Here is a 25,853-nt window from a genome sequence, read left to right on the forward strand (position 1 = left end):
TTCTGATTAATAAATTTGTCCTATATTTATAGCAGCACTTTTTGTAGAAACAAAATAGATTAGGAAGTAGCCAAACAAATTGTAGCACATGAATGCTACTATGCATGATGTCTCTTTTATAAGAAGTAAGTGTGATGAATATAGAGAAGCAAGAAAAGAATTCTATTAATTTACATAAAGTAATAAGAACAAAGAAAATAATATTTAGAATGAGTAGAGAAACAACACAAACAGTGAAATAATTCAAACTTAATATTGTGAAATTGTAATGATCAAGCTTGGCCTCACAAAAGTTAAATCTAAAGATATTTCTCTTCTACTCCTTTAAAGACGTGGGGGTACCATGGGTGTTGGATACTGCCTATAGCATCAGGGAGTTTTGATATACTGATTAGTTCTGAGGAACTTTTAAATATTTTTTTCTTTGTTCTTTCATTATTTGTTACAAGAGAAGGCTGCTCTGGGACAGGACCCTAGAGGAATACAGTAGGAAATACATGTGATGTAATAACAAAATATATCAACAAATTGTCCTTGGCAGGACAATTCTTAGGTATTTTAAGATGGTTATCATATAATCCTAAATCTTTACCAGAAGAAACATCCCTGAGTCCTTCATACAGCTTTAAATGTAAAATGAACTTGAAGTCCTTCAGCATCTTGGTGGCCCTATTCCACATACTTTTCTAGTGTCCCTTCTAAACTGTGGCCCCCAGAAGTGATTACAAAACTCTAATTTTATCATGCTGGTGGCAGAATGTGACCTATGACTGCAAGTTAAACTTTTATTAATTCAGCTTAAGATGAAACTTGCTTTCTGGGCTGCCATATCATTGTTGATTTATATGGAACTGAGAGCTGATTAGAATCTCAAGACTTCTTCCTTTAGACATGAATTTTTCAATTTACACTTGATCATAGCTCCTTTACTGTTATCCCCTTCTTAATCTAGACCACAGAACAAAAGCCAAATATCTAACCGGAACAATCAGTCAAATGCAAAGGAGAACAAATGATTTCACTTTATAGGCATCTTTACTCATGTAGATTTTAAAAAGATTAAAGGAAAAATTCAAATTTTAACAAAATTCAGATTTTTTAGGAGGAGAATATTTCCCATCAGTGAGTGTTCCAATATAATGCTGTACTCTGAAGTTCATCTCTGAAGTGTCATTCATTGTGTCAAGGAGATAATCCAGACCTTTCAAAGTCTATGTTAGCTGAATATAAATTCTGTTTGATTCTACTAAGCAAGAAAGTTTTCAAGTGCTTTGACTAAGGACAAACCTAAATGAAGGTCATATTCATTACCAGAAGGTGGATCACCAGCAGTCTTTCTTCTTCTTCTTCTTCTTTTTATTTTTTTATACCAGAACAACTCATGAAACTGTCTACTAACACATAGAAGGGTTGGATCTGCTTCAGTAGAGGATGGGGGAGCATGGATAATGGACAACTATAGCTGTTCTCAACTCTTGATTTTACCTTAAGTTTCACAGACTACCTCACCTCACTGATCTCAATTTTCTTCTTCATTTGTCGCTCCTTGTGGAAGTATTAATTAACTGTGAAATAGCCAATGACCTTGAAATAAGGACCACTACCAGACAAAGCAAACAGGATAGTGTTTCGATAAGCTGTAGGAGGACATTATGTTCTGTTACAATATAATATATAACACAAGACAATATAATATATAACCAACTGAGGAATATTCGGGAATACTGCAGTATATTTCAGAAGAAATGGGGGGGGAACTTTGGCACAAATGAAGACGATAAGAGAAAGTCTTTAGTGAAAGAAAGGGTAGGTTGAGTCAGTTTCTTGTAGCCCTGCTAATATACAGTAGAAGAATATAATTTTTTAAAAAAATTACTTTTTATGTCTTAAGTCCCAGTTACTGTTTGTCCCTAATGCCACAACTATCTGGAGGTGTGAGAGCCAAGAGACAGTTTCCACCTCCTGAGTGTGAAAAAGACTTTCATAATCTCTCATTAATTACTAACATTGAAAGAGAGAGCACAGTAGCTTCCATGAGACCATTCAGTTAAGAGAGAGAAGAGAGTTCAGGAGGTAGATTTCTCTTATGGATCACCTCACAGACCAGAGCTTTCGAGATAATCATGTAGCATTTTTTCAGTCAATTCCACACTCACATTGGGCATACTTCGGGAGGCACTCATGGAACATTAGTCTCGGTACTAGAGAATTTTTAAAGATTCAAGATAATCATGTAATTTCTTTGAATGGTTTAGATGGGGTTTTTAGCATAGGGTTGTATATGTATGTATATATTGGTAAGTGTAAACATATGTAATATATAGATAAATACACAAATGTATATACATGTGTGTACTTATATATATATGTGTGTGCGTGTGTGAGTGTTTGTATACTATTTAAATCCTATTATGCCAAAAAATTGATCTGCCATGCCCCCCATTTCAGTCCCCTCTGCCCCTTTGGATCTTCTGACTGGAGAGAAGCAATACAAATGATGTGTTATTCTATAGTCTTCTCTAGATTTCAGACCTTCCTTTGGAAATAGCTGGCTACAGAGACTGACTACTTAACCCTGAAGAAAAAACTTTCAAACCTGATTGGTTCTATGCTGTCTGTGTACATGAGGGAAAATGAGATACATTACAGTTAGCCTGATAGAGTGTATGAAGAAGGTGCAAAGTCAAAAATGGATTGGTAATTCTTTTTTAGAGTGTGATATGCTGCATGAATAAGGAATAATGCCATTAAAAATTTGTATACCATAATAAAGGGAACTGGTCTCTATTAACAGGAGTAAGGCGCAAAGAGCAAGGTTGTCATTGTTGTTCATTCATTTCAGTCATGTCCAAGTCTTCATGACCCGATTTAGCTTTTTCTTGGCAAAGTAGTAAAGATACTGGAGTTATTTGCCCTCTCCTTCTCCAGTTCATTTTTCTAGATGAGAAAACTGGGGTTAAGTGATTTGCCTACAGTCACATAGCTATTAAGTGTCTCAGGCTAAATTTGAACTTGGAAAGTTGAGTTCTACTGCCTCCAAGCCTGGCACTCTATTCACTGTTCCACCTAGCTACAAAAGAAAGAGGTGCTATGTTCAAATCCCAGCTTTTAGCATTAACTAGCTGAGTCATCTCTATAACTTAACAATCACTTGACTAGCTGTGTTAGCTGAAGATACTGCAGCTTTTTCTGTAAAATATAATTCTTGCTCTTAAATTTCAACTGACTCACAGAGTTCCATTCAATTCAATTCACATAGTTCTTATGAAGTTCAAACGATAAAATACATGAAAAAATACCCTTTTAAAATGGTGATGCAAATGTAGTATAGAAATTTAATACATAAACATCAGCTATGAACATTGTCTATTAAAATCTTCTATTGAGACTCTTCCTGATACAAGGACCACCCTTCATTCTGAAATTCATAAATCTTATCTAACTATATACCGTAAAGACAGAGCTTGCCCATCCTGTATATCTTGCCATCTACCAGACTATTGTCCCTTCCCAATAAGATTTTACCTCCCTAAACCACCTTCCTCCCCCCCGCCCAGTTAATTCACTTAAAATTTGACTTACTACTATGGGACTCAGCTACTCAGACTGGTGGCTGAATAAATGGAGACCCATCGACTTCACAATATCTAAGGGATCTCAGACCATGCTATCAGCCATTTGACTTCTTTCCCTAACTCAGCCTCACTGTTCTTAACATACCTCTTGCTCTTACAACAGTAAAAACAAACAAATAAACAAAACGCTATTGCCACTGGAAAGAATATGCCAATCAAGTGTACTAAAACTTCATTCACAATTTCTGAGATTCTGCAGAGAAAAATCCACTCCCTGGCCCCCACACTCCTATATGTTTTGAATGCTTCTATTGGAATGTAGATCCTTTGAGGGTACTGATTGTCTCATGTTTTTATTTGTATCCCACTACAGTGCTTGACATTCTAATTAATTAATAAATGATTATTTGATCACTTCCCTACTATAATACATCTACTTGTCCACCCATCTATCTATCCATCCATTCATCCATAAAAGACTATGAAAATGAAACAGACACTCTAATAAATTCTAACAGATTGGAAAAGATTTGATTATGGTACAAGCAATGAAATATATGTCTTCCATATAATAACCTCTTTAGCAAATTGTATCAAGGCTCATTATTGTAAGTTTGACAAAGAGGTGATTAATGTTTTTGGTTACAGCAACCCATGAAATAATTTGCTTTGGCCTAGAGATGTATGAACCCCTCCCAAAACATGAGAAATCAAAGCTTCATAAGGTAATAAAGTATTAAGTATTATAATCCATAATATAGGTAGGTCATCAGCACATTAACTGTATAACACTTTTGAATTTATGATACTAAAGAATTTTCCCCAAAAAATTATTACAGGTATAATTAATGAGAATCAGGTTCAACTTTCTCAATTTTTTTAATTAGAGGTAGTTTTTTGTTTTTTCCAAGTTTTTGTTTTTGTTTTGATGCTTTTTCCCCTTCTATATTGCCATATATAAAAGAACACCAGAATGTAGTCTAGAAAACATTCCTCCAAGAGATGAGCCAAATTTATATTTTTGTATTATAATTTGTATAATTTATAATTTGTATGCTGTTATGTATGAATGGACAGAGTGTGGGCTCTAGAGTGGGGAAGAATTAAGTTAAAATCTGGCCTCATACACTTCATAGTTAAGGGACCTTGAGCAAGTCATTTAACCTATATTTGCTTTAATCCATGGGAGAAGGTAATGGGAGACCACTCCAGCATCTTTGTCAAGAAAATTGCAAGGAGAGCATTGGTGTGCTTTAGTCCATGAAGTCACAAATAGCCAGAAATAATTGAATGATTGTACAGTAACAAGTATGATAATAACAAATACAGTGCTAGATGTAAAATAAAGACAGATTTGGGTAAAAAATCTCATCTCTGACACTTGTCAACTAAATGAACATAGTCAAGTCACAACTTCTCTGAATTAAATATTGTCATTTACAAAATGGAAATAATTCCCGTCATGAATTAGATTGTTAAAAAGATATAGGTATATAGTGCTTTTATAAAACTTAAAATCTTATTATAATGTCAGTGATTAGTTTTATTATATGGCACTGACATTCTTGATATCAATCAATCAACAAGCAACTTTAAATGCCTACTTCTGTTGGGTAATGGGGTATGTAATGATAAAAACAAAAAACCTCCTGCCCTCAAGAAGTTTCTATGCCACTGGCAGAAACATGTATGTGTGTGTGTATGTATATATGAATATATATATGAATATATACAAAGAAAACACAAAGTAATTTTCAAGGAGTGCTGACTTATTGGATTTGGTAATTAATTTTATGAATTGCTTTTTTGTAATTTCATGAAAAGAACCTCACATTTATTTTAGGCCACACTACAATTTGAATTTATCCTAAAGAGAGGGTTATTTCATTAAATCTGCTTAGTTTTATTTTCCTATACAGGCAAAAAATTAGCTGTGTAGGTTTTCTCTTCCAGTATCCTCCAACTATCTTATAAGTTTCTTTTTAGCATCAAAATAATATTAAAAAGGATTTGATATGTGCAATGTCACAAATTTCTCTGAAGTGAGAGAACAACAGCTTCTGAAGTCTGGGCTATTTCAGGGAAAACAGAAAACATATATTCCCTGGGAAGCCAGGAAGTTGGGCTCTCTGCAGCAGATTGGCAGCCAAAGCGTAAATTGAGGCAAAGTGCAAAATAACAAAGGGCATGTTTGTACACTTGGGGTCTGCAAGATAAATGGGCTGGAGATGGTCTTGTCTGTCTGCACACACAATTCACGTGATTAAAGTCATTAGTTAGAACTATGTGCTATGAGGCTACAGAGGGGAAGGAATTTCCCTAAAGGAGAGGATAAAACATCCATGTGGACAAATATATGCACACCAGGAAACAAGTAATTGGTTATTTCTTAATAATGTATCTCTCCAGTAATGTACTGCACACAGTAAGGCTGGGTGATATACTGAATAAACATTGAAATGGGAGCTGGAATACATGGGCTTGAACCTTGAATATAGTCTTTACTTACTTCTAACCATCCACAAGTCTCTTCATCTTTCTTAGCCTCAGTTTCTTTTTTTGTTAAATAACACTTGAACTTCCCGCTTATATATTGCTATGGGGAACAGTGCTTTGGAAAATTCTAAAATAATACATATAATTTACATCCATGATAATATTATCTATTTCAAAATTAATATTTAAATAATGATATCACTTGTTTAAATATAAATTTTAAAATACTAATATGGTCTTATTTATTATTAAAATTCCTGAGCCTTTTTTTTTTTTCATCTCTAAAATGGGTGTAATACTCTCCCTTACCTCATATCCTTAAGGGATATTATGGTAAAAGTGCTCTTTAAACCTCAAAGCATTATACAATTTTATTATCTTCATTATTATTAGCACTGCATCAGGAATATAGGAGAACTTGATAAACTGATCATTGATTGACTGATGGATAGAAGAACATATACTAGGAGAGCTTGCAGGGATCATAAGAATGTTAAAATAGAGAGTGTTAGAGGGGAAAGAAAATTTTGAGAGCCAATTCTCACTTTACAGAGAAAATAACAAAACTAAACTAAAGCCTAGAACTGAGTGACTTGTTCTAGATCATGAAGTGATGGATCTGTGGTTCAAACTCTCCAGTATCTCTACTGACCCCCAAGCTGCTGATGCACCCATTCTTCCATATGGACTATAATAGCAACGTGTGGTACTTATGTGCATTGGACTAAATAGCTTCCACCTTCAGTAGCTTGGGGAGGGAGAGAGTCACAAATGCCAGGCAGATTCAAACAGAGTGTCATTTTTGATGTCAGCCTAAATTGATTTCAGGTAACATTTTAGTTGTAGATAACTTAAATTTTTACGGTAGGGCTGCTGTTTAGTTAAGATCTTTCCAAAGATAAATGAATCACCTTTGCGATACGAACAGACCATTCCATCATAGAAATTCCCTGATCATTCCATATGCCCTGACCTCAAAAGAACTTTGCTTCTTACCAGTCGCAATGATAAAACCCCCTCTGCCTCGTGTTGACCAAGGTGTGACAGCAGGCTATATGTTATCAACAGCAAACTGCCTCAGATATCTTGTTTCAACAACAACAACAGCAAACCAAGGGCCCTGTTCATTTCTGAGCCCCCTTGTATCTGGGGCGCGATAGGCTGACATCTGCTGTTAAAGCAGAAAATTATAAGGAGGGCCTAATTGAGCCTCCGGTGTCTTAGAAAAATCCTGTCTGTGGTGTCTAATTGACCCTCTAGGTACCTTTATGGAACAATGAATGAATCTTCACTAAGTAATGGAGGGTGATGATTAATAGCCAGGGTTTGGCTGGACCTCTGTATCTCTCAGTTGTTGTTATTGTTTTTTTTGTTTTTTGTTTTTTTTTTTCTTCTTGTATTTCTCTCTCTGCTTTCTATCCCCTTTTCCCCCACCCCAATCACGGTACTTTATTCCCTGATTTCATCAGTGAATTGTTGAATAATAAATACTCTGTAGTAAACACTTTTTAAAAATTTGATTAATCATGATTTCAAGGGAGACTCTGATAACATTTATTTAAGCTGGCATTCTCATTTTTTCTGTTTGCCATTGCTTTTGAGTCAACCTCAGTTATCTGGATATAAAAGTTAAAATAAGAGATTCTTTCCAATGTGCAGAAAAAAACCCTACACAGATAGTGGAATTTGGAGTTGTTGATCTTGGCAGTCAGCACAGTGTTGTAGAAAGTGCACTGGGACTGGAATCAGGAGACCTGGGTTTGGGTCATTGCTCTACCATTAATTCATTTCATTATCCTAGGCAAGTAACTTCCCCTGTTAGTCATTAGTTCCTTCCTATATAAAAAGAGAAGGTTGGAGGAGACGATCTCTGGAGTCAGTTTCACTTCTGAAAATTTATGTGTAATATAAATATTGAGTATTCTAGAAAAATCTCTGCAAATGAACTACTACAAGGGATGAAAATGAAACACTTTCTAAAACACAAATGGGAGAGTTTATCTGCAGCCTTGGATGATTTAAAAAAAAAATGATTAATCTGATTTCCAGAAATCCAATCCAAAATATAATAAGAGCAGGTCAATACACTGCTCAAAAATCTTCAATGGTTCCCTATTTCTTACTTAACTTTCACACTCTTTCCTTCTGGTAGCTTTCCTGAAATCTCACTCCCCCTTGATAATGCCTCATCCCAGCAATAGTTTTCAGCACTGATTAGGCCCTTGCTAACCTCTCTGCCACCTTAGTCCTAAAACGCAGGTGAGAATATTGCTTATGAATTGCCAAACTCTCCTTTTAACTTCTTCACTCAGAAACTTAGCTTTCTTTGAAGTCTAATGAAGAACATTACAGTAGCTTTTGTATATAAATTTTCAGGTCATTCTAACTCTGTAGTCAAAGAGGTCAGCCCCAGCCTCAGAAATTTCCCTTTCCCTGTCAAATGTTCTCTGATAACAGAGGCTTTAATATCCAGAGAGACAATCCCTTAAATTTCCTAATCTCTCCTTTCCTGAACTCCTTTAAGATCCATCCATGATCCATTCCTTGACTCCACATCGGAAGTGGATACATCCTAGATCAGCCATTACCCACAAATGTCCCACTGTGCTAATTAAAAACTCTGACATTCCCCCATCTGATGACAATCTCCCTATGCTTCCAACACCTTGTACTTCTTCCTTATTCTCATCAACCCTTCTACCCCTTGGGAATTTTCTCAGGCCATTACTTTCTGCTTTAACAACATTTTCTGGCCTCAACAATAGCGACTTCAGCTCTGCACTTTCCTCCAGGCTCTTTGTCCCACTCTCAGTTTTGGTTTTGCCTCAGCTATGGGTTATTGCCCATTATCTGCCTTCTCTGTTCCTACCTGTTCCATTCAGTTATTTTTTCAATCATATCCAACTTCATGACCCCATTTGGGGATTTCTTGGCAAAGATACTGGAGTGGTTTGCCATTTCTTTCTCTAGCACATTTTACAGATGAGGAAAGTGAGGCAAACAATTAAGTGACTTGGCCAGGTCACAAACCTGGTTTAGTGTCTGAGGCCAGAATTAAACTCAGGAAAGATCTGACTCCAGACCCAGTGCTCTATCCACTGCACCACCCTGCTGCCCTGTTGCTCCTCTCAGGCAGCTGAATAGAGTTGGAGGGAATGGCTAGGTGCATTATAAAGCCATGTTATCCAACCTCAATTTACAAGGGGTGAGCGCAAGGAAGAAATGAATGTAAAATGTTTTTTAATTAAAATAAACTATTAAAATTTAGAAAAACTCAAAATTTCTTCCAATCTTGAAAAATAATTTACCACCCCCCCAGCTACTGTCCTTTCTCCAGTTCCGAGTCAAACTGTATGAAAAAGTTGTCTGTGATTGTTGTCTCCACTTTTCCTTTCACTCCTAAATTCCTTTTCAATCTGTCTTCTGACTTCATCAGTCAACTGAAATTGACCTCTTAATAGCCAAGTCTGATAGCTTTTTCTCAGACCTAATCCTTCTTGACCGATCTGCAATACTTGACACTTTTGATCCTCCTCCTCCTGGATTTTCTCTCCTGTTTTTCCTTTTACTTGTCTGAATGATAATTCTCCATCTCCTTTGCTGGCTCATTATACATATTATATACCCCTTAAATGTGTGTTATTCAGGGTTCTATCCCGGGCCTTCTCTTTTTCCTTTATATTCTATCTTGGTAATCTCACTAGATTCCATAGTTTCAGCTATGGTATGACTCACCTTGCATATTTGTATATATGTATTATACAATATACATGAGTAAATGGGCATGTGTCTATTGTATTGTTAATAAATTGATTGTTTTCCATGTCATTCAAGATCTTCCACAATCTTTAGCTCCTTCATCCAAACATTTTCACACTCACTCCACTCTAACAAACTGAAGATCTGTCTTTCAGAATGTGCTCTTTCCAGCCTCCTCTGTTTGCTGATGTTATCATTTCAGCTTCCATATACAATGATTAAACATACAATCTTAGAAGTGCTAATCTCCAAACCAAAGTATAGAGGGAAGATACCCAAAGTTCTTTCTTTAATACCTTATAGAATTCAAATATCCCTCTCCATTAAGGTTATAACATCCCTTGCCTCCCAGGGAGAATCTTTTGGATATGTACATATTGGCTTAATTGAACGTAACAAATCAGGGGAAAATGATGCTAAAATATCTCTAACTGAGATCATATGTAAAAATACACTGGGTTTAATGTTGTGGTGGGGAGATTCTAGTAGGGAGGAAGGGATTACATTTTGGAGAAAGAAAGTGGATCTCAAAAAGAATTTCTGATCAGCTGAAGGAGATAGGCTCCCACCAGTTTTTAAGAACTGGAGTTATAAGAGTTATTAGAAACCTATTCCAATCCTTTCATTTTATAGATGAGGAAACAGAAGCCCAGAGAAGTTCATTTACTTGCTCAAGGTTATAAAGGAAGCAACCAAGAGAAATGCTCAAGTCTAACTTATGCCTCTTGATAACAAACTGGGTGGACCCCAGTTCCCTACAGAAGTGTGAGTAAGCATTATTCTTAGGAAAATGTGTTTGAATATTTCATGATAATGTAGTTAAAGTCATGGACTATATAACATAGTGAATTTTAAAACTAAATAACTTTCAAGAAAAATGCCGAGTGATGCTATATGTCATGGCCTTTATTGTTTAACATCCACAAATGCAACGGTAGACAAAAGAAGACAATGCATCTATGCTTACTTATTATTTCCAGGACAAATAAACTTCTCTTCATCCATTGGTGGTGGGGGTGATGGTGGAAAGAGAAGAATTTATTATCTGTGAACCTAAGGGATCATCAGATGTTAACATCTAGAAAAAATCCTGAAGATCAACTAGTCCAAAACCCTCATTTCATAGATGATGAAAACGAGAATCTGAGGAAGAAGTGACTTGTTTAAATTCATATAGTTAATAAGGGGCAGAAAAACCAGGAATTTCTACTACCATCTTCAACATTCTTTCTAGCATGATCTGTCTTCTCTCCCTTCTCTCTCTCTCTCTCTATCTTTCTCTGTCTCTCTCTCTCTATACACACACACACACACACACACACATATATATATATATATATATAACATGCATATATGCATACACACATGTGTCAGTATATAGACCACAGCACATATCTATATTCATATATGATACACATTGAGATGTATACATATATTGTTATTATTAATTTATTTTTTGTTTTAAATAAGGTTATAAGAGGGTCAGTATTTTTTGAACTTTTTTATATTTAAGACCAACAGAAAATTTCCAGCCAGGAAAGCTTTTCCTCCCTCCCAGGAGTTTGGGAACATTAGCTCCGTCTGGACTTTAATGATGCAATGCTGTTACAATCTGTCTACCAGTCTCTTCCTGACTTTCCTGATTCCTTTTCTTTTTTTTTCCTCCTTGGTCAGCACCTCATTTGTGGGTGTGCTGCCACAGCAGCAGAATTAATGCTTCAGTAAGGCCGATGAATGCTGTGTCCTCTAGTCTGAAAGTTGTCTCTTTAAACATCTCCTGGATTGGTCACTTGACACGATTTTTCAACCCAGTTCTATAGTATGGGTCGAATATTCATAGCCTTCTTGTGTGTTCCTAAGTAGACTTTGGACAATCCTAAAGAAAGTAGGAGTATTTCAACATTGAACACCTAGTACCATGTCTTACATAATAATACAATGCTTTAAATGTCCATGATTGCATTGGTATTGATGCTTCTTTGCTTAACTTCATTCATTTCTAACTTAGTAGATAGTCTTTGAGAGTGCCTGTGGCCAAAAAAATCCATTTTCCTGTAACTAATTTCTAGGTTGGTAGTAGACTCCAAAATCTGTACTTTTCTATCATCACCTTCAAAAGTCTACAATTACCATTTTACCATGGTGAAGCATCAGTCCCTGGTTATCTTTAAACCATGGTAAGGCATCTTGAGAGGATCTTAATAGAAATATTTGCACAGAACTGGTGATAAATAAGCATTTGTTTAATTGAATTGCATGTGTAGTAGAAAGAGAATTTAATTTGACATCAGAAGACCAGCCCTTAGAGTTCTGACTATTATTTGCTAACTGTGTGATCAATGTGATCACAGAGAAGGAATTTCCTCTCCACAGGTTTCAGTTTTTCTATATGTAAAATGGGATGTTGAACCAGATAATTGCTAGGATGATGTTTTGATATATGCCTATGGACCCTCTTCATGATGAAAATGAAAGATGATCTCTTGAAGAACAATTATTTAAGTCCACATTATTTAAGCCATAATATTGGATGAACAGCACACTGTAATAATCAGTAGGTTCATAGATATTAGAGAGATAAAGCAGATATTCAATGAGCTGGGCACTGAATAATATGATTTATTATGTGTTCACATGTATATAGATATATTTTTATACATAAATATGTTTAAAGACATATAATGTGGATATGTGTATATTAAGCACTAACAAATGTGAACTAAGGAAACTCAGTACTGAACAGGAAGAAAGGGGTGGAGCAAATCCAATTAGGTTATGCAGTACTTTTCATAGTCCTGAGATGCCAACTGTTGTAAAATCCAATATCCTTTCACTAATTCTCTCCTCATAATGTTCTATGGCTGTGAATTTTAGAATAGGATTTCTAAATAATCAAATTTCTGAATAATCAAAATTGTAGTTAAAAAAATACAAAATAAAGAGAAGTTAGGAGTGTAAATAGGGTGCAAAATGTTCTAAATAATGGCCCAGCGGGAGAAAATGACATAAGAAATGTCATCAGGTATTTGTTTCTTTAGGAAACTTTATTAAAGGCAACATTGCCTTATTTTGAACTCTGTATCTCTAGTATCTGGCACAGTCAAAGACAGAAGAAGTTTAATAAACACTTTTGATTTTAATAGGCAAGTGTTCTTATCTTGAAGTCTGCTTTAAAAAGATAACTATTACAATATGTTCAGTTTCTTTGTTGACCCTCTTTATTTTATGTATTAAAACGTTATTCTGAAAAGAGGTCCATAAGCTTCACAAGATTATCAAAGAGGTCCACAACTAAAAAGATAATCTCTGCCACAGAAGAGATGGCCAATGACCCTAGAGAACTTGTACAAGCCTGAAATGATCCTTTGACATTTTCAGAATACCACTGCAGAATATGGGATGTCCATTGCTCTTGAGATCAATCCTTATATTTCCTCTGTTAAGAACATGTTAATGTTCTTTTTTTTTTTTTCAGGTTCCATTCAAGTTAATTATTTTTTCATTCCAAAGCATTTACCAAAAAGTATATTCTACATAGAGTTGCTAGGTCCCCATAACTGTGAATTATGACATTAATTAACAAGCAAAATTACAAATATGTGTTTTGGTTATTTATTAAAAGAAGATTTTATTTAATTTTATTCTTAGATTGGGCATATTCAAAGGATAGGATTAAGTTTTATTAAATGTACTGGATTCTAATACAATTTTGTGATTTTTCTAATGTTGTTAAGCTTTATTCCCCTCTTCCAAAATGATTTCCATTAGCTTGCTTACACATTCACAACTTAATCTCCTAAGCAGGGACTTTTCGATCAGACCTCCTGGGGTAACCCACATCTTTGCCACTGCCAAGTTACTAATTTAAGAGATGGCCAAAAAGTAGATCCACAGAAGTACAGCTAGTGTGATTAATGGATGATCCAAATTCCTCTGAACTGCATATCATGACTTAATGGGAAACCCTGAAGAGATTAAAGGGGGGAATTACATTACCATGAATAATATAAAAAAGTGATATTCTATCTAGAAGCTTTGAGTGCAAGTGACTCAAACAAATATATTAACAGAGCTACAGGAGATCCAATCAGGTTGAATGTTCCCCAGAATTTATTTTGAAATAAGCTTTATGTATCCAAGATGTGAAGAATAAATCTATTTATGACTGGCAGCAATGCTATTAGCATGTAGATTTTAATTCTTTCCTTAGTTCTTTAGAAATTACATTGCCCCTCCTTTAATATTCCCAATGTCATTCATTTCCAAGTGTACTACATGTCTGTGACTCTCAGTGTCAAAATCATGCTTTGGTGGTAAAGATCCTCTTTCTTACTCATTCTTACTCAAAAAGTGGTTCAAACTTATATTATTAAACAGTGATCAGAACCACTATGTCTTCATCTTTGTTAGATAACGTCATAACAACGCCAACTCTGGATTATAGAAAGTATTTTATATTACACATAATATAATAGCCAAGCCCAAAATCTGATTTACAAAAAAAAAAGGCACATTAATTTACAATTAAGCTGTGATGTTAATGAGGTTACACTGTGTGACAGGTTAACGGACTACAACCAAAAGGCAAATGGTGAAATGAAGGCGTTTATTTTCAAACCAACAAACCTGAACTGGACCATTACATAGAATCCCATTAACATTACAGTTATTGCACAAAATAATTTCATCTTTAAGATTAATTAAATACATTGGAAGAATTTCGTGGCAAGCAGACAGAACAGTACTCCATGAAAGACAAACTCATTTCAAATAAGATCACAGTTTTAGAATTCTAAGGGATCACAGAAATCATATAGTCTCAATCACTCATGAAAAGACCAAGGTACAGGGGATTGTTCAAGATTACATGATTAAGTGACATAGTAAAGACTTGAACTCAGATCCTCTGACAGAAGATTTTTAAAAAACCCTGTTTAAGAATCTGAAACAGTGTACACACACACAATCTATATATCTATCTATAATATACTAAATTTTTATACATATATACATACACACATACATACACATTTGCACACACATAAACATGAATACACACATACTGGTAGGAGCTCCTTAGCTAAACCTTAGGAATAGGAACTTTCAAGATGGCCCTTTCATCTCGAAGGAGTAGATGTTTGCTGGGAAAGTCACAAAGGGAGTGTTATACCTGTGAAATAATTTTTAAATTTGTAAAAAAGAAAAAAAAATAAAAGTTTGATGCCTGATCCAAGCAAGATGAATACAACGAAGTCTGAAAGTTTTGAAAATTGATTATATTACATATAATTCAATTTTGTAGATTTTGGAAGGAATTATTTATGCTTTGAAAAACATTAATAGAAAAATGTTAACTCTTCTAATCTATCTATCCATCCATATCTATTAGTGCCTATTATTTAGTTAATACTAAAATGCTTATAGGTTGGTTAGATATATAAAATAGCCTCAAATTAGGGAAATTTATTGTTGTTGTGCCTCAAACACTGGCATATAAGACTAAAGAATGAAGTACTAGACGTGAGCTATCTTTCATGAACACAATACTTGATTATTTTTACATTTATTTTATTTTTGTTTGTTTTTTCCCTTAAATTCTATGAATAATATCTAAATTCATAGGACACTTAAAGAATAGTGTTGGCTTGTCAGCAGATTGATAATAAAAGTATTAACTTTTCAAGATGTCAATGCTTGAAACCTAGAGCAGGATAATATCCTGCAGTGTCTGCCGTGGAGGCTGGGCCACTGATAGAACATTTACTTTGCAACAATAGCTTCTGTGTTCTTCACCACAACCTGTGAGGTTTTTTTTTGTGCAAGCATCATCAGCATTTCTATTTCTAGATGAAGAAATGAGTTTAGAAAGGAGGAATGGAGTGGCTTGTCCAAAGTCACCCTACTTACTCATATCTCTAAGTCCAATGTTCTTCCTACCACATTAAAGTAGACACTTTAACAAAAAATTTTGACTAATTATAATAGCTTAACTTTATATACTGTATCAGGATTTATAAAACATTTTACACTAGATACTCAATTTCATTTGATTTTTAAACCCTTCTGAAGTGTACCTGACAAATATCACCCCAATATTAAAAATAAAGAAACTAAAGGAGAGAGAGAGAAAAAATAGGTATCAATGGTCATAGAGAGGACAAGTAGGATCTGAGAAACTATGGAAATCCCAGTCTCTCCTCCTTTCAAAACTAGGACTTTCTCTAACAAGTGGCAAAAAAAGTATAATAATAATGACTAGATCCAACTTGTATTCCTAGATTCTTCTTGTTCTATTGAGAACTGAATTATAAAATCTCTTGTTTCCCAGGTGTCTTTAAATTTTAGAGAAACTCTATCTTTAATATCAGTTGCTGTGGAAATCTGGCAAATATCAGCAATGTAGGGATTTGTTTGTGTTGTTTTTGGTTTTGATTGACAATTATTTTTTACAAGATTTTTTCTTTTCCTTTTTTTTTTCTTTATCATAGGAGGATGGGCTCACAACTAAGAAGAGAAGACTCAAATTCAGAATACATGGATAAGAAGATATGAAGAAGAAAATTGTACAAACTAGAAAGTTATTTCAGAGCCTAATTGTATGGCTTTAAAATCCAAACAGAGAAGTTTGTATTTTGTCTTTGAGAGAATAGGAAGGCACTGTTTCTTGAACAGCAGGGTGACATAATTATATTTATGCTTTAGAAATGTCAATTCGTGTTGAATAAAGTGGAGAAAGGAGAGACTTAAGGCAGGAAATAAATTAGAAGATTATTGTAATAATAGTGGAAATATTTGACTGTACTAGGATTAGTGAGTCTGCATCCAAAAGGCTCCAGTGGAGGAACTGACATCTCTTTTTCATTCTTCCCTCCCCTTAGGTGAATTATTATAAGAGATGAAACAGATTAGGCTGCAAACTTGTGAGCTTGAAAGTTCAGAACAGTGATCAGAGATTCAGTAAGTAAGAGTGGATAGACTGAAGAGGAACTAGCTATAAGAACCATTGAATCTACTTGGCCCCCAGGGCACTGTGCTCAGATGCAGCACTCAGAAGTGAACCTGGAGGGAGGAGGGAGCAAGCATTTAAGTTTGAGCCCACTCTTCCCAGAGTCTGAGGTTCACAGAGTGCTTGCCAGTTCAATGGGATGGCTGAATTTTCGTTCTTGCTAGGCTTTTACAGTAAACATTTGTGAATCAGTGGTAATCAGTGACATTTAGGTGATAATGACTGGTTAAAATAATGTTGGGGCTCTACTCACTACTTAAATAACACGGAAGAGATGATACTACTTAAGTAGATTAGGGAGGCAATGCACTCAAAGAGGACTTATAACAATAATAACAACAAGTAACATTCACATAGCACTAGGTGCTAATTATTGTCCTAAGCACTTTACAATTATTAATTTATTACATCTCAGAGAAATTGCCCCGGGCCTTTGGAGGGGGGAGTCAATCCTGAAGATTTGATGTAGCAACTCTTTGGGTGTTCAAATGATCAAGAATAGCTGGAGTTAGGATGATAGTCACCAAAGTACTTATGAGTTATGGGAATAATAGCTCACATTTGCATAATGCTTTAAGATTTGTAATAAGATTTTAAGGATTAGATTATAAAATTTTGAAAGTAGTATCTTTTCCATCTTTATCTTTGTATTTGCAATGTGAACAAAAAAAATCTTAAACAATGTAGGTACTTTGTAAATGTTTGCTGTAGTTCCCTACAATGACTCTCTGAGGGAAGTTATATAAGCATTATTACCTAGATTTTATAGTGAAAAAAGAAAACTTTAGGTGCACAGATACTCTACCAAACAAAAATAAATTAAATTAACTTAGTTTCTCATATTGCAAGATATATATTTAACTTTGTTACTTTTTCAGGTTACAAAATCATGATAGGCAGTGAGAAGTGGTAGAAGGGGTCCTAGACTTCAAACTTAAATTTCCAAAATTCAAATGCAGGTGGTGCTTCCTTTGTGCAATTGTGCCTGCAACTGTGTCTAAAGTATTTCCTATTTCTAAAACTAAGGCTTTTTTTCTCCCCATCAGTGAAACTCCAGTCTAAATCAAATGGTCTTAAAAAAAAAAAAAAAAAGCTATAACATTGATAAAACTTCAGATTCCAGGTCTATCTCTTCTGAGATGTGGGACTGTGGGCAATTCAAGAATAGACCACTTTAAATCAAAGCTTTAAAGTCAGATGTCACTAATAAAAAACATTATTAATCTAGTCCCTTAACAATCAAAGTTATAGCTAACGAATGAAAAATTCTCTCTCAATATCAAATATAGGAAACACAAAATCTTGGGAGGCCCATAATGATAAAGTGCCAATTGTGCAGTAAAGCTCAAGGAACAGAATGAGCAGTTCAAGAGTTCAGAGCATGTTCATTTGAAAGGTGTTCAGTTAAAGGGAAGGGCAGACTACAGACAAAGGCAGGGAAAGGTCGGCATTATGGTCCCTTCATCTTCATTACCACAGCAGAGTCAGGGCCAGAGTGCACACACCACTTCTAAAAGTGCACATGGCTCTCTCGTTGAGGCTCCGAGGGAAAATGAAAATTCTAAACAAACATATCAATGTGCAGAGTGTTGACAGAAATGCCCAGCAATTGCAGCCTGTGCCTCCGTCGGCAGTTCCCAGCCATCCCAAATCAGTGTGATATGAACCATTCCCGTTTTCTCAGGGTGAGTGATAGATTAATTAAAGATTACAATCTACCCTCTTCAGAAGCACAGAGAATGGACTGCAATCAGCAACTTAATTTTCTTCCAAAGAACTGCCCAACTTCAATGTGTTCTCCTAAATATAATGATTTTCCCATCTGGGGAGTATGAACTTGAGGGGAAGAATCATGGGGTTTTAGAGGGATTTCTTAAGGCGTCTAGTCCAGCCCCCTCATTTTAATGATGATGAAACAACGACCCAGAGAGGAGATATGACTTGCCAAGGTCAAAGAGATATCAAGTGCCAGAGTCAGGACTCAGACTAATTCAGAACTCATGAGAGAATTTAGGTGGTTTTAACCCTTGTTTTACAAAAGAGGAAATTGACTCAGAGATGAAAAGGGACTTGTTTGGAGTTCACTTGGCTAATAAATAACAGAGCTGAGATTTGACTTTGGGTGCTCTGACTTCAAAATTTGGGCTGTTGCCACTACAACATGTCTCTACATACAGAATTCTGGGATGTTACTTCTTTGTTTCCATAGATTTTTGTACGGGTAGAAATGTGAAGATAAATGGATAAAAGGGGAAGAGAAACAAATCATTGTTAAAGTTGGAGAACTCAGGATCAGACATTATGCTTAAGGAAAAATCAGAGATACTATCAAGGAGTAGAGCAGGTTTAGATATAGAGTCAGCAGAGGTAAAAGGAGGGACGGAGAAGCAAGCAACATCTTTAATGCAGTAGGAGAGGCGAAATCAAGGACAGGCCACATTAGGCTAGGAACTCAATCCTCACTAGTGACAATCTGACTTAAGTTTCTTTTCCCATAGTTTGTCTTCACTTTCATGATCAAGTTGTGCGTTCCAAAGAGCTATATTGTCAGAAAAGTAGGATTTCCCATGTCCTTTGTCTCTATTTTGAATCAAGTAAAGAGGGTAAAAAGGAAGAAGTAGATAAAATCTGTTTAGGACTACACCAGATAGACTCAGAGGCCTCATCCTGCTATAGATAGATCTGTGATCTTTGTTATACTCTCCTACTTCTATTCAAAAATTAAATCCTCTACTTCATTCAGCTTTAAGCAATACCAGGTTAAAGTAATTCTGTTTAAAAAAAAAAGTGGTGGAGAAGGTAACAAAATCAGTAGAATTGGTTATTGTCTCTCTTACTAACCTTTTTTCTCCCCTACCATTCCCTGAATGGTATAAAAGGAGAATAAGCAAGTAAGAGAACAAGTTATAGGGGACCACTGAAAAGATGCTGCTGATAAATTAACTTTTTATAACTTCTTAGGTTATAAAAAGCACATCCCTTACCACAGGCACTTATGATTTGGGTCCTACAATTCTCATTTCACAGATGAGAAAAATGAAGCTTAAAGACTTTCAATTGGATCTTCTGATTCCAAGGGGAAGGTTCTTCCATTTGCAAAAAAAAATAACTCTCATAATACCCAGACTTGTCACAGCCAATTTCTGAGAGTACTCCCATCCACCACAGGACATCTATGGCTTTAAAAACAAAGTAATATCCTTGAAAAGAAAAGTAAGTGACTATGAGCAAATTGTGATCACTTAGTTTTGAGCAAACCAAACATGAGTTATCTTCCTTTCCATCATGCTGTTTGCTTTAACAATCCCCATCAATCCTCTGGAGGTAGACTGGCTTTTCATAGATGATATTGCTATTTTATTGACCAGCCCTGGCTAGCTTTCTCTTCTGTAAAATGAGCAAGTTGGATTTGATGACTATGGAAATTCTCCTTCCGACCTCAGATTGTCTACCTAGGATCTTGTTTTTAATGGCTTCGTATTGAATAGCTAACATATTTATGTTTTTAGGGAACACAACTGACACAACTAATTAATTCTCAGTCTTAGATCATTCTCCATTACTCACTCCCTCTGCTTTTGAATGTGACTAGACAAGTCCCAAAGCCACCCTGATGTGCATCATTACAAGTTAATTTTTGTCTGAGAAACAAGGCCAGTGAAGAGTACTAGAGATAGTCGTAAGACTTGGTTTCCAATCCCACCTCTGCCACTTGCAACTCATGTAATAATAAATGTCACTTAGCATCTTTAGACCTGAAGTTGTTCATTAGAAAAATAAGAGAATAGAACTTTGAAGTTCCTTCCCTTTCTAAAGCTATGCTCATGTGATTCCTTACATCCTATTATCAGTCTTTACTTTCTGCAATCTATCAAAAAAAATTAACTTATCAATTTCCATCCAAAATGTATTGTGTATACAATTACAGCCGGAAAGGTCCAGATCATTGCTTTATAGAATCAGACTCTCAGAACTGGAAGGGATCTTCGAGGATAAGCTGTCAAATTCCTACCTGAACATGAATTTATTGTTCAACAGCCATACTCATCTCCTTCTCAGCCTTGCAGAAACTTGTTCTTTTATCAATTTGCCCCTATTACTCTTCCATTCTGTTGATGTGCTTTTCCAACTAATTGATTCCCTTATCTTTCCTTATTTGCTTTGTTTTATATTTCCAACTGTCTTCCAACTTCTTGAGCTTTTCCCCTTCAGATTCTCTTCTAATCATTCTTGACCCTTTGAGTCTTTTCTTCTTTCAATCAACCCAGAAATACTGTTTGAAATAGTATTTAGGATTGCAGATTATTTTCATTCAAATATTTTGCAATTTCTTTAAAATGTCTCCTCCCCAAGTTTAAATACTGTCCTGCTTTGCTATTCCAAACCCCTCTAATTCACATGATTTTGTTCTTTATTATTCAGCATATAAAGTACAGAGAAGTGATTTACTGTGACTCACAGGGATAGGGAGTTGTGCTACTACCTATATGATAACATAGTTATATAACTCTATACTAGGTTCACTACAGAGGAGCCTGATTTTTCTATAGGTGACCAGGCTTTCCACTTTCATAGCCATTGGGTTTATCACCTTCAATCAGGCTTCCAAGAGACACTTTTATTTTTGTCACTAGCCTAAGAGTTTCTCAAAAAATAATAAGTAAAAAGGTATTCAGTATACTAGCATGAATAAGGAACCTCAAATAGAAAAAAAAATTATGAAAATACCAGAAAACCGTAGTATGCATTACAGAATAAACAATGGAATGCAGTAACTCACACATTACTTACAGAATTGACTACAATCTTTTCGTGAAACACGGAACAGTTTCTGCAAGGTTCCTGCTAATTGGGTGTTTCATATTTTGCTTCTAGATGGCATTTTCCAATCAATAGTCAACCTTAATCGCCTATTCTTTCTTTGGCACTAGCTCATTCCTTGTTGCTATTTAGGCCTCCTCTTTGCACTGTTGCTTAGAGAAAAAGGAAGGAGAAAATTCCAGCTACCATTAGTAGAGACTTTTTTAGTGCTTACTAGGCCTATACTAAAGGAAAGAAAACCACAAAAGAAACCTATGTTATCCGGGGCCCTGGTATAGCCTGTTACCTGAATCTCCATCCCTTAGAATGACTTTCTCCATCTCAATGAAAACACATCTTTTGGCCTGTTGTAGAGACATGAAATTAACAATTGGCTAGAAGTCATCTTCTTCATATTAGGTATAGAACCCCAAATCTTCAGCAGAAGTCATACCCTTCTCCTTTCATAAACCATATAGTGCACTTGAAGCAGAGAGACATTATCTGCCTATACTTTGGGATGAAGGGAGTGGAAAGAGTTAGAGGTCTCACATTAAACTTCTTTAGCTCAACTCATTTTCTCTCATTTCTTTATTCACAGAAGCCAAAAGTAAAAAGGGATGGGTGGCTATCTGAATAATGAGAACAATACAAGATGCAAGACATGATGTGGAAATAAAAGAAACAAAATTTAGCAACAGACTGGATATGTGGAATGAGAGATAGAAAATAGACGAAGATAACACTGGGGTTTGGGGCTTGAGTGAATGGAAGAATAGTGATATCTCAATAGAAAGGGGGAACTTTGGAAAAGCAGTAGTCTTTGGAGAAAATAAAATTAAATATGTTTTCATATATGCTGAATTCAAGATACCTGTGAGATACCCAGGCAAAATGACTCCAAGTAAGTTTATGATGTAAGATGGAAACTCAGGAGAGAGACTAAGGCTGGATAAGAAATCTTGAAGTGATCTGCATAAAATTATAATTAAACCCATGGGAGTTGATGAAGTTCCTAAATGAGAATATTTAGAGGCAAATGAAAAGCTGTCCCAGGACTGAGATGGGATGTTCTTACAATTAGCTAGAGTGACAGATAATGATGCACAAAACTATTGCAATATATTATTAATCATCTTTAATCCTCTTCTGATGCTGGAACTGAAGGTAGTAACTGACTTGTAAACACATCACATGTGGGACCCACCTTGATAGATCCTGTACTGCCCTGGAGGGACAAGACTGCCGAACTTTGCCCTGTTTATTGTGATTACTGACCATCTACTAGTTCATCCAACTACACTTGGAGCTGATGACCATACTTGTCAGTATTTCCTTTTTCCTTGTCTCCCATTCATAGTCCCAATTTCTTATTCCTTAAAATTCTCTGATATGTCATAGTACAGAAAGAAAAATCCTTTGGCTATCAGTCAGCCTCTTTAATTGTGAAATCCTGGGTTAGACTAGAAGCTTGTTTGTTTCTTTGTTTTTCTCCCCTGAGGACTATAAGAACTGATTCCTATTCTTGTCCCTTGATTGTATGCCTTTCTTCTGAGTAAAACATGATAACTCAGAAACATTCTTTATCCTTCATTCATTCCCACTGAACTTCCTCCTTCTATTTCTCTTCCTAAAATATAAAATAGTGAAGTGTCTCTTCACTAATTAAATCTTAGGAAGTTTTGGCATTACATAAGATTTTGTAAGAATCAAGAAAGTAAGATGGAGGCTTTTGAGCAAACTCTCCAAAAAACTTCACCATTTTCATTAATCCTTAGCCCCCTTAACCCAATCTTGGCATTTCTACTGCCCAAATGTCTTTGCATTCATTATCATTTTTTCTTCATCTTCAATGGCCTTCAATCACCTATTCACCTAGATTATTATAATAAATTCCTAAATGATCTTCCTGCTTCCAGCCTCACAATTCTCCAATCTACCCTTCAAGAAAAGACAATATAATCTTTCAATATATAGATCTCACCATAGCATTCATTCAAAATTTAAGTAACTCACCCATGGTCATAGGGCTATTAAATGTTAGGGCTGAAATGTGAAGCTCTGGCTCTTAAATCTAATTCTATTACACCACACTACTTTCCAGCTAATCCTAGTAATTAAGTTAACCACAAGTCTCCAATCTTAAAAAAAAAAATTACTTTAACCATAGCTTAGAAAGCTATCTAAATTGACTATGTTAAAAAATTATTTGCTAGAGAAAAATTATTCAGCTATCACATCTTTTCTTTCCCTCCTTTCTTTCTTATTCACTGTCTATATACAGTACATAAGAGAAAATAAACCATTTTAAAGAGGTCACCAGTAATTAACAACCAACCCAGATACTTTTAAAATTATGGGTTCTGAGAACAATTTGAAAGAAAAAACTTATTTAATAAATTACATTGAACAAAATGGGAGAATAATTGCGCTCTGTGATCCTCAAAAAACTTGAAACCTTAAAAAAAGGAAAAAAAAAAAAAGGAATCATGCATCACACACAAAGTAGCTGAAGCTGAATCCATAAGTCACTGGTCACAAGCCTAAATGACAATATGTACAGAGTGACAAATAAAATAACATGGACACCATAATGCAAGAGAAATACTAAAAAATACTTAGAACTTGAGAAGATAAATAATAAAGCAATGACTGATAAAACCTAATTTCTGGGATGGAATACATGTATGCACATATACACACAGTGCTCTTCACAGTGAAAGATACTGTGTTAAGCATGGGAGATTAAAAAAAAATCAGCAACAAACAACAAAGTAGCTGAATGACAGAATCTAGATTGTTTCCTGGAAATGTACACATGAGCACACACCCACACACACACATACACACATACATGCATATGACACACTTTAGTATTCAAGGAATAAAGTGTTTAAATTTCACATTTGCAATAACAAATGACAGCTTCAATAAGAATCAGGAGAAAGCACTTCTAATATGAAGGAAAGAATTTGAATAACTCAAGATTATTCCACCATCACAAGAAATAAAAGAAGAAAATGCACCAGTCTAAGAGAGCTAGGTAGCACACTGGACAGAGAATGGGATATGGAATTAGGAAGACCTGAGTTCAGCTTCAGGAACATATATAGCTGCGTTATTCTAGGCAGGCAGACAGAAATCAGTGTTTAGGTAAACTGGAAAAAACCTTGGGATAGGGTAGCTAAATAGTGGGGAATGAGTCTCTAAGAATAGACAAGCAGCAATGTATTCCAAGCAAATTAATCACAGAAATGGGGTGCCAACATAAAAGGAAAAGAAGATAAAAGCAATATAGAAGAAATAAATGATCATGCCTTTAAATGTGAAGGGATTATAAAATCCAATAAAATAAAAGAGAATGGCAGAAGGTATAAGAAAACAAAAAGAAACAATCTTTTGTATACATGAGTATGTGTAAAAAAATAATATATTCAAAATGAAAATGAAAGGCTGAATAAAATTCATTAAATCTTATTAAAGCATGAATTATTATTCTTGGGTTCAATCATAATCTCTAGATTCATGACTATCAAAGCTAGAAAACTAATATCTCTACTGAATTGAAGTCTAACTACTAGATATACCCACTAAAATGTTCCACCAGGATCTGAATTCAGTGTTTCCAAAACATAATTTATCATTTTTCCTGAACTATCTGTCACTTATTCATAAATTTACTATTGTTGTTTCAGGTTTTACTATCTGTTTAGTCATCAAAGCCCAATACTCTGCAAGCACCCTCTAACTCAATCCACAATTTAGTCCATGACATTTTTCGTATATGCTACTTTTCCTCCATTTATTTTGCTATCAATTTAAGGGTAGATCAATGTTACATTAGAACTGAACTACTGTAACTCATCTTTCAGTTTCCCATCTCTATTTTCTAATATATCCTTCATTTAACTACAAAAAAGGGGAAAAGTTTTTTTTTTTTAAAGCATAGTTTTGATGATGTCATTCCTCTGCTCAATAATCTTAATGGTCCCTTAAGGCATTCAAAGATAAAATGCAAACTCCTCAGTTTGCCATTTAAAGCTTTTTCCATACCCTAGTTACAATCTGCCTCTCCAGCCTTATTTTCACATCACTCCCCTTCACAAACATTATATTTTAGTCAAACTGATCTATTTCTAAGAGACTCTCCCAAACCAAACATAACACCATTTCACTATGCTTTGCTGTTTATTATTTTTGAAATAAATCCTTCCTTA

The 25,853-nt window shown here is 35.0% G+C and overlaps 1 protein-coding gene across 3 annotated transcripts in view; it reads right to left on the reverse strand.

Annotated features, from left to right (window-relative positions):
* WWOX (WW domain containing oxidoreductase) overlaps positions 1-25,853 on the reverse strand; it is a 1,143,641-nt gene that overhangs the window by 613,340 nt on the left and 504,448 nt on the right. Inside the window, exon 9 of one of the 3 annotated variants that reach the window (XM_074282487.1) lies at positions 1-25,853. This exon is cut by the window's left edge and continues 28,913 nt beyond it; it is cut by the window's right edge and continues 8,961 nt beyond it. The exons of the other annotated variants lie outside the window; for them this stretch is intronic. The gene's annotated coding sequence lies outside the window, so the exon portion shown is untranslated. 3 annotated transcript variants of the gene reach the window in all.

The sequence above is a fragment of the Sminthopsis crassicaudata genome, chromosome 1, assembly GCF_048593235.1.
Source record: "Sminthopsis crassicaudata isolate SCR6 chromosome 1, ASM4859323v1, whole genome shotgun sequence".
NCBI lineage: Eukaryota > Metazoa > Chordata > Mammalia > Dasyuromorphia > Dasyuridae > Sminthopsis > Sminthopsis crassicaudata.